This window comes from Hipposideros armiger, unplaced genomic scaffold (assembly GCF_001890085.2).
Source record: "Hipposideros armiger isolate ML-2016 unplaced genomic scaffold, ASM189008v1 scaffold_1003, whole genome shotgun sequence".
Lineage (NCBI taxonomy): Eukaryota > Metazoa > Chordata > Mammalia > Chiroptera > Hipposideridae > Hipposideros > Hipposideros armiger.
In genome coordinates this window covers 495,967-506,670 of record NW_017732353.1, presented here as the reverse complement: position 1 = coordinate 506,670, position 10,704 = coordinate 495,967, and the positions used below count along the sequence as shown (strand labels likewise).

Genomic DNA, 10,704 nt, shown 5'->3' with positions numbered 1-10,704 from the left:
TCGGGCTGACTCGAACCACTGTTGCTCAGAGCTCAAACTCTTGAGCGAGCTCTTAACCAACTGAGCCACTCAGCCGGCCCCCTGAATAAAATATTTTAAAACAACTGTTTGAAGGCACTAGAAAGTTATCAAAAGTTGGCAAAAAATGAAATGGATTCAACTCTTGAAATAAGGGAACCACAGCAGGATAGATCCATGTTGATGTGGCTGGGACACTCCTCAGCCTGCAAATCAGGGGGCAGACAGAACTCAAGCAGAAACTCACAGTCTTATTTTCCTGAGGAATTAGAGAATGGAGTTTGAGACTGCTTGAGAGGAAAAATTGAGAGGAAAAAATCCCAGAAAGAAGGAAGTCATAAAAGATCAGGCCCCAAAATCCATATATAAATTCCCTTCAAATCTTTGCTTGACCCCTGAATTGTAAAGAATCAGATAATACTCCAAGGTGGCTGAGGAAAAAAAAAAAAAAAGGCTGGAAAGCTGAAAGAGTTGAACAGATTTTCAGTTTCTTCCCACAATAGAAGAAACAGAGTTTGGAGTTCAAGTCCTGTCAAGTTAGAGGAGCTTGGTAAACATTTGGAAATTTCCACTGAAACATTTAAAGGCTATGCCTTAGAAATAAAAACTGTATCTCAGCGGGCTGGCTGAGTGGCTCAGTTGGTTAAAATCTCGCTCAAGAGTGCGAGCTCTGAGCAATAGTGGTTCGATTCCAGGCCCAAGCTGAACTGCTGCTGAGCTGCCAAGAGGTGGCAGGATGGCTCAGCTAAAAAAACAAACAAACAAACAAAAACTATATCTCAGGACTAAGAAATTAGTTCTAGGACTAAAGGTTAAACAGAAATATACCTGCCCCAACAAAATGTAAAACCTACCTACCACAAGGTCAGGGTGATCTGCAAAATTGAACAACCTGCTGGAACAAAACTTAAAATTCTTTACAAGAAGGCAACTAAAATCCAGACTTTCTATGATGTATAACACATAAATTCCAATAAACAACAACAAAAAAGTATACATATGAAGGAACAAAACAGTATAATTCATGGTCAAAACAAAAACTGGTTAATAGAAATAGATCCATAGATGACCTAGATGTTAAAATCAGCACACAAGGACTTTTAAAAGTATAATCTGTGTTGAGACAACTGGATATCCATGTGAAAGAACAAAGTTGGACTTATACCTCATACCCTAAACAAAAATTTACTCGCAATCAATCAGAAACCTAAATGTAAGAATTCTTACAAGAAAATATAAGAGTGACTTTCTGTGACCTTTGATTAGGCAATGGTTTCTCAGATATGACACCAAAAGTACAAGGAATGAAAGAAAAAAAATAGATAAATTAGAGTTTGTCAAAACTTAAAACTTTCGTACTTCAAAGGACACCATCAAAAATGTGAAAAGATGGCTTCCGCCATCTTTCCAGCTCTCAGTCAGGCCCAGAAACACATCTGGAAGTAACATCATGATGACTGCCCAAGGAGAACACCAGGTTCAGTTCCAACTTGTACTGGTTGGTGATGGTGGGACTGGAAAAACTACATCTGTGAAACATCATCTGACTGGTGAGTTTGAGAAGTATGTAGCTACCTTGGGTGTTGAGGACCAACCGTTTGTGTTTTATACCAACAGAGGAACTATTAAGTTCAATGTATGGGATACAGTCTGTCAGGAGAAATTTGGTGGACTGAGAGATGACTATTATATCCAAACCCAGCGTGCCATTATAATATTGAATGTAACTTCGAGAGTTACTTACAAGAATGTGCCTAACTATCGGGTTGTCGGAAAAGTCATGATGCATTTTTTCTGTTTTTCATTGCAAAAATGTGTCATGACTTTTCCGACAACCCAATAGCATAGAGATCTGGTATGAGTATGTGAAAACATCCCTATAAGGTTGTGTGGCAACAAAGTGGATAGATAGTAAGGAAGGAAAGTTAAGGCAAAATCAATTGTCTTCCACTGAAAGAAGAATCTTCAGTACTATGTTATTTCTGCCAAAAGTAACAACTTTGAAAAGCCCTTCCTCTGGCTTGCTACAAAACTCATCGGTGAACCTAACATGGAGTTTGTTGCCATGCCTGCCCTTGCCCCACCAGAGCTTATCATAGAAGCAGCTTTGACAGCACAGTATGAGCATGACCTAGAGGTTGCTCACACAATTGCTCTTCCAGATGAGGATGATGACCTGTGAGAAAGTGAAGCTGGAGCCCAGCGTCAGAAGTCTCATTTTATAGGCAACTGTCCAGTGATGTCCGTGGTGCAGTGTCTGTCACTTTGTTATGCAGCTAAGCAGAACATGTGCTTAATCTTTAGGATATTGAAAGAGATGAAAGGGCTTTGGAGTGAATGTGGTAGTTAAAAAAAAAATACCTTCATTTTTTTGAACCTGCACATTTGGCTGTTTTGGAATACAACTCTTTTTTCATTGAGTTTCAAATATAAAACTGCTACAGTCACATCACAATACTCAGTGGTGAAATCTTGTTTGTTACCATCACCCATTCCTTTTCGTTTGGAATCAGAATAAAGTTGTATTTCAAATATCTAAACAAGTGAATTCATCCCTTGTTTAATAGCATTTCAAAACCACTAATAAGGAAAATTGTGCTGTTATTATTTAGATTGTCTTTACTATTACAGCTATTAGGTTAAATTTTTCCTGTGTCTTTATTTGTTATACATTTGAATCATTTCACACAGGTGAGATGACAGAGGTCAATTTTATTTAGTAAGTTGTTAAGAGCTGTAAATATTATCAATGCAGTTAAGCTAAAATAACATCTACCTCACCTGCCTTTTGGCTAGGTAGTATCAACCGAGAGGAAGAGCTTCTTCAAGGTTTATGCAGCCAGTCAGAATAAAAATTGTTTGTGTTTTAGATATTTCAAATACATATTTTAAGAATTATAGTTGCTTTTGTTTTATGGCAAAAGTAACCAGGTGCTAATACACGGTTTTTCAAAGTTAAATGGCTGAAACCATATAAATGATAGCAGCAGCTTGAGGGAAGTCTCATTTGTGAAAAATGAATATAAATTATGCATTTATTTGCTTTTTGTTTTAATGTTACATATTTAATGTCAAGTTGATATTCAAGGAAGATGTTCCATATTTACTTGCTGCTTTCAAGTACTCTCAAGCTTTAAAGATACCAAAAAGTAAGGATTTAAGTTAGATGCACCACAGCTTTAATGATTTTTTTCTGAATGATTTTAGTGAACAGTGTAATGACATAGATAAAATAACCAGCAATATTACATAACAAAAATAGATAGTAAAATGCTTCTCAATAATCTGAAACAGACTGCAAATTTTTTTTTGTTTTTTTTGTTTGTTTGTTTGTTTGTTTTTTAGCTGAGCCATCCTGCTACCTGTTGGCAGCTCAGCGGCTGCTCAGCTCGGGCTGGGCATCGAACCGCTGTTGCTCAGAGCTCAAACTCTTGAGCAAGCTCTTAACCAACTGAGCCACTCGGCCGGCCCCCAGACTGCAAAACTTTTATTAGGTTAACCATTTATCTTTTGTATATATGTATATATATATATATTTTACAATTTTCTATAAAATATAAAATTTATATATATATATATATATATATATAATTTTTTTCCCACTCTATGACTTGTCTACATATATATATTGGGTTGTCAGAAAAGTCATGACACATTTTTGCAACAAAAAACAGAAAAAATATGTGATGACTTTTCTGACAACCATATATATATATATATATCCAAAATATACAAAGAGCTCTTCAAACTCAACAATAAAAAATGACCCAATTATAAAACAGGTCAAAGATCTGAACAGACACCTACTTCATGAAAGAAGATATACAGATACCAGATACACAGCAACTTATTAATAAAGTCTTTGCTATGAAATCTAATTTTTTTCTTTTCTCACCACTTAACAAGACACATCCTAAGAGGAAGAGGGTGGGTTTAGTATTACTTTTCATTAAAAGAGTATAAATATGTTAAAGAAGCTACAGGAAAAAGTGAATATAATGACTGAAGAAATGGAGGATTTCACGACAAAGAAGGAAACTCTTTAAAAAGAGCCAAATGATATCCTAGAACTGAAAAACACAATATCTGAAATTTTAAAAATTATTGAATGGAATTAACAGCAGATTGGACAGAATAAAAGATAAAGATCTATAAATTTGAATACAAGGTAATAGTCAACTATACTGAAGTCTATATTGAAAAATAAAATAAAGACAGGCTCAGTATCTGTGGAACAGCATCGAACAGTCTAAAATACATAGAATAGAAATTCCAGGAGAGGGAAAAGAAAATGGGACAAAAAATCATTTAAAGAAATATAAACTGAAAATTTCCAAAATTTCATCAAAAATAGCAAATCCACAAAATCGGGGAGCTCAGAGAACCTCAAACAATATAAGTATACATAAAACCACAACTAAGCACATCATAGAAAAATTGTTGAAAACGAAACAGAAAATCTTAAGACAGAGGTGGGAAAAGACACATTACCTACTGAGGAACAACAATAAGAATTACAGCTGACTTTTCATCACAAACAATGAATACCAGAAGAAAATGCAATAAGATGATTAAAGTGCTGAAAAAAAAAGTCAACCTAGAATTCTATACCCAGCAAAAATATCTTTTAAAAAATGAAGGCAGTTCTGGTAAATGCCTATTGTCTTTGTGACTGAAACACGTTGCTCAATAAATTACAGCTGATCCTTGAACAACAAAGGTGTTAGGGGAGTCAACCTCCAGCACAGTTGAAAATGCACATATAACTACAGTTCGCCCTCTGCAAATGATATTCCTAACTATGGAGTCAATCCTTGAACAACACAGGTTTGAACTGCTTGAGTTAGCTGAAAAAAATCTGTGTGTAAGTGGACCTACACAGTTCAAACCTGTGTTGTTCAAGGGTCAGCTGTACTTAGAAGCCTTTATTCAGAAAAAAAACAAGACTGTCCCCTGGGAACCAGGGTGCTTTAGTCCATCAAAAGTAACTGCTGTCTGAGACACCACATGCTGCCAAGGTTATCAGCAACAGAAGAACAGGCACCTTGGGTGGAGGTAAACAAGGTCATGTCCAGCTGTAAGGTCCACGGCACGCTGGGGCCCAAGAGCCAGAAATTCCCAATGGTGATGCCCAGCTAGGAGCCTCTCTACAAGCTCTTTCTTTTCAGTATTCAAACCATACTCTAGTATCTTCAATTACAAACAAAGGACAATGACAACAACAATAAAAAAAAATCTCTTCCCTTGATACAACCCTTAGCTACAAACTTCTCCAATGAGTCACCATAGTTGCAGTGTCTACTTCATCATCCCTCACTTACTCAGTGTACTGTATCCATTACATCAATACTGCTCTCACTGCGGTTTCCGTTTTATAACATATTTCAAGGAAGTGTGAGGGACCCTTTTTCAGTTTACTTGACTTGCTTGACTTTTCAGCTGGATGTGAAACTATCACTTCCTAAAAAGCTCCCCCAACACCACAACTGTCCTGGGTTCCCTCTTGACTTTCTGGCTACTTCTTAGGCACATCAATTCCTCCGCAGGGCTTTGTTTTAGACATTTCCTTCTAACTCTAGACTAGACACTTTCCCTGGGTAAGGCTTTGCATTCTTCACCTAACAGAGGCAACCAATCAGCAAATTTTATCACTCCTACTCTCTTATTTATGTTGGACCTATCTTCTTTTCTCCATCCCCTCTGCCATTTCCTTACTTCAGTCCACCAACATCTCCTGTCCAAATTAGAACTATATAGTCTTTTGCTCACTTTCTATATCTCTTCCACCTTCCCAATCTATCCTCCATATTCCAGTCAGAATGATCTTTGATCTTGTTAAATCCAAATTTGATGATTCTCCTTCCTTGCTTAAAGCTTTCAATAGTTCCTTACTGTTGTTAAAATAAAGCCCAATTTCCTTCAATTGGTTTATAAGTCCTTGCAAGAACTGGAAGTTAATTACCTCCATTAAAAGCTCTCCTCCCCACCCATACTTTCTTGAATTCTCCACTCCAGTTATAATAAACTTCTTTTGGTTCCCAGAACAGCACATCTTCTTTTGACTCAGCCCTCAGATCTCAGCCTAAATGTTATTTCCTCCAGGAAGTGTCCACTGTTTAGTTAAGTACCCTCTCCTTTCTTCCTCCCAAAGTGTCATACATGTTCCATGTCATCACACTTACCACTCTGCTTTGAAAGTACCTGTTTAATCCTATGCTTTTCTTACTAGCTTATAAGTTCCCTGATTATGGAGACCAATTCTTCTTGCACACCATTATAACTCTACTAGCCAAAACAGTTCCTGACACATAGTAGGTACTCAATGAATATGTTTTGAATGACTGGGTTAGAATGTTGACATTGTGAATGGGAAAGAAAGGATGCTTTCAAAAAAGTTGAGAAGGAGTATACTTTGGGAAATAATGGTCTAGGTGGCTTTTTGAGAAGAAAAGACAGAATTAGACAGCTCTCAAAGCTACAGATGCTCCCCATGAATACCTGCAGAATGGATGGATGGGTATACATAGGAGGAAAGGGGCCTGATGAAGTTGAGGCATGGGGTGATATGGAGCCACTCACACCAGCAATAAAGTAAAGAACGAGGCAATTCAGGGAGAAGAGGTTGAGCTTCATGAAGTTGAGAGCAGTCTGAGGGTCCAAGAGACATCCAAGAAGAATGTCCAAAAGGCCTCTGGAAAGGCAAGGCCAAATCTCAGAAGGGAGACTGGGGCTATGGCCAAAGATAAAAAAGGCATGGCAGAGAGGGGGCTTGAAGTGTTAGCCTAAAGAAGTTTCCATTATGCACTCCTTCCCTTTAAAATAATTTTATGCAGAAAGAACGGTCTGAGAATGATTCACTGAGCCTAAAAAGGTAAATGGAATACTGGTGGCTCATAGGGATGGAAACCATAAATAAATTACCAGAAAACGCTTTTCTCCCTATCATACCACAGAGAAACCAAATGATGGTTATTTTTTCCAAGGTTTGAAATAGAACTTGCCAGGTTCAAGGGATTCTATCCAAAACTCCCTGCAAGATGAGGGGGAGCCTGAGTGGGCCAGCATCCAGAACAGGGAGAGGGAGCTATGGCCAATTTGAGCAGTAATGACCAGGAGAAACTCTGGAATGGATAGTTGACAGAAGGACTAGGGAGTCTCTCTGGACAATCAGGGGTAGGATCCAGGAGTGAGGAGCTAGGAGAGGAGCCATGATCCTAGGTCATAGCAAGAGGGCGGGAAGCAGAGCCTGGAGACCTTCCATGAGCCACAGAGATGGATGGAGACACCATGGCCCATAGCACTATGCCCCCAGGGCTCCTGGCAGCCTGCAAGAGGCCTCCCCTATGAGCTGTGGAGGTGGCAGGCTTAGCCACCTGTTTAGTGTCACCTCTGGATGTTCCCCTACACCAGTCACACCATTTCTCGAGCTGTTCACATTCCCTCTTGTATCTGGGCCTTGCTTCAGCTTCACAGGTAATTCCCTATGCCAAATGACTGAGAACGCAACAATTTGAGCCTGTTTACAGATGACTGCACCATCTGCTGGCAGGAGCTCACAGGGGACAGCTGTATAGTGAGGCGTGGTCCTGAGAGAATGAGGAAGTGAAATTCCCCTGCAGGCAGAACTTTGAACAGAGCACTTAGCCTGGAAGAAGAGATGTCCTCAGGTATTGCATTTACACTGTCACCATGTGTTATTAACTATGTGTAGGGAACTGGCGCACGGGCAGATGAGGTGGCAGACAGTCAAGGTCTCCCGATTCCCTGGGAATGCTGCTTATCAGCCTGTTGTGTATGCTGGCTGGCAGTCAAGGTCTCCCTGCTTCTTGGGACACTGTGTGTATGACAGCGGGCCTTGAGAGCCTGCCAGATGATTTCTCCCACGGAACGCTCTCTGTTTTGCTGTACCTCTGTAACCTTGCTTCTTCTCCGCCTGCGTGCAGATCACTATCCCTTCAGCCAGCAGTCTCCAGAGGCTCTGCCTGGTCAGTAAGTCTCAATAAACCTGTCTCACACTCAGCCACCTGGTGTGCTCTTTGGGCTTGTGGCGTCTCAGGAACAAATCCTGGAACAACTCGAACTCAATCCAAACACTATATTTTCTTATTTTCTGTATTCTTGATGCTCTGGCATCTGAGGTCTTGCTGGCTGGGGAGAAACTGCCCCTTCCCAGGACTAGCCAATTCTTAGAAATAGCAGAAGGGCCGGCCCAATGGCTCGTTGGTTAAGAGTTGGCTTGGGAGTGCGAGCTCTGAGCAGCAGGGTCGCCGGTTCAGATCCCACATGGGCCAACGACACTGCACCCTCTACAGCTAAGATGATGAACAACAGCTCGACCTGGAGCTGGGCTGCTGTGAGTCGCCGGTGATGGCGTAGGCTGCAGTGGGGCTGCAGTGGGCTACGGTGAGCTACCATGAGTGGCTGGCAGCCAGCGTGAGCAGCCAGCAGCTGGCAAGAGCTGCTGTGAGCTGCCACAAGTGGCTGTCCAATGGCCAGCAACAGATCAGGCTCAACCGGGAAGAGTGTAATGATCACAATACCAACATGGGCCAGTGGAGCGACGTCCTCCACAACTAGACTGAAGAACAAAAGGACAGCAACTTGTCTGTTCCCCTTCCTCGATTCCACCAACACTGTTCCCTCCCCCAACTCCCCAATAAAATCTTAAAAAAAAAAAAAAAAGAAAAGAAATAGAAGACTTGCCCCAGAGCGTACCTTTCATGTGCAAACTGACCAATCCAGGGCCCATACTTCAAACTACCTCCTATGGAGCTCTCACAGGTTAAGCCAATATTCCCCAGCCCTAATAATCCCAGAGCCAGGTACCAGACAACTAGGGGCAGCCCCCACACCCTAGAGCCTGCTGAAATTATTCAAACTACCCAATCCTAAATTTGAGTACTCTGCCTTACTTTGACTTCCCTGCAGAAACCACAATCAGGGTTGTTGCCCATGTATCCCCCTCACTCTCCCTGACTGTTGACCAACCCTGGTGCTCATCCACGTGACCCTGGGTGGTGTGCCGTGCCTCCTACTTCTAGGGAGCTGTGAGTAAAAACATCTTCCTTCATGATAGTCATTTCTGTGTCTGCATGCCTTATCATATCTGATTAAAACAAATCCCAAGTACATTTTAAAATACCAGGAAAGGATTTGGCAAGATGATGAGGTACTTGGAAGGATGAGTGAGGGACTGGAGTTGAAGCATGATTACATTTTGGAATGATGTTCATGGACCCACAGAATGCAGATATTTGTGGCCTGTGACAAGCACCATTGGAATCATCTAGGAGCTTGTGAGAAATACAGAATCCCAGGTCTCACCCCAGACCTAATAGATCACAATCCATAGTTCTGTATTTTAATGAAATCCTCTGCTCATTCATATGCATGTTCAAGTTTGAGGATCATTGGTTTAATTGACTCCCAACATTTCTACTTCTCAACCCCAAACTTTTGATTCTGCATTTTAATAATTTTAGTACCTGGGGGATGGATGCTTCTGCCAGGGACAGAGATGGTTCCAATGAAGTGGAAGATACTGTCACCTGGCCATTTCATGCCACTAGGAAATAAAGGGACTTATGGCCTTAGATGGGTGACTGACCTTGATTATCATGGGGAACCAGGTTGCTGCCACACAATGTGGCAGGAAGGAGGGTGGACGGAAGTTAATGATTCTGGAGGGAGGGATCTCCTACTTCTGTCTCATTCAGAAGTAAAAGTCAATGGATCACTACTACAAAGCTACACAGGCAGGATTACTAAGGTCTCGGATTGCTCAGGAATGAAGATTTAGGCCACACGCTTGGATAAGGAACCCCATTATTTTGAGCTATTTTACAACTTTGTAAATTATAGGAAACTGATTGCAGTACAAATGATTTTGTTCATAGAGTTGCAAATTAATTTTGTCCAACGGAGGTACAACTAATCTCCCACCCACCCAAGAAATCAGTTGAATATCTATTAACAAATTCATTTCATCACTCCTGAAGCTTATGTGTCTGCTTTTAACTATTATTTAGCACCTTACCAGTTCCCTCATTAATCAATGAGTTAAGTAAAATTTTTGATATGCATTAATTTTATATTTGTGTACAGTCATGATTTTACCCTTTTAAAAATTTATCTTTTAACAAAAGACATAAACACTAATTATGAACTCATGAGCACTTGCATAACTAAGTACTATAGCTTCTACCAATATTTTCCTCATTTCTTTGTTATGTATAGATATAAATATTTTAACTAGTTTTATTTTTATTTATTCTCCACCTAATACAGTATATGGGGAGTGTCAGTGATGGTTTATTTGATAATTTAACTTTTAGAGTGCTGAATATTAAGGTTAGATCGTGCCAGAGCCAAAGGAAAATAAATAGTGGACCGAGAACTGGACACAGCTGAAGAAATTTAGATTTGGCAAGTATATGGGTTATATAGAATTCTTGTTAGAAGATTCTTTTGAAAGCCAAAATCTGCCCCAATTAAAAAATAATAAATAAATAAATAAAAATAAAAGCCAAAATCTAGGTTAAGGAGTGAATGTCAATGTTGGGGAGCCAAAGAAGTAACTGTAACTGGGAGAGAGATATCTATACACACACACACACACACACACACACACACACACACACACATATAATATAATATAATATAATGTAATATAATATAATATAATAT

General features: G+C 39.9%; 1 protein-coding gene and 1 pseudogene across 6 annotated transcripts in view; one reads left to right on the top strand and one right to left on the bottom strand.

Moving 5' to 3' along the window:
- The window catches only part of REEP1 (receptor accessory protein 1), a 123,552-nt gene that overhangs the window by 46,656 nt on the left and 66,192 nt on the right, over positions 1–10,704 (bottom strand). The gene's annotated exons all lie outside the window — the stretch shown is intronic.
- On the top strand, positions 1,472–2,200 carry LOC109375927 (GTP-binding nuclear protein Ran-like; annotated as a pseudogene).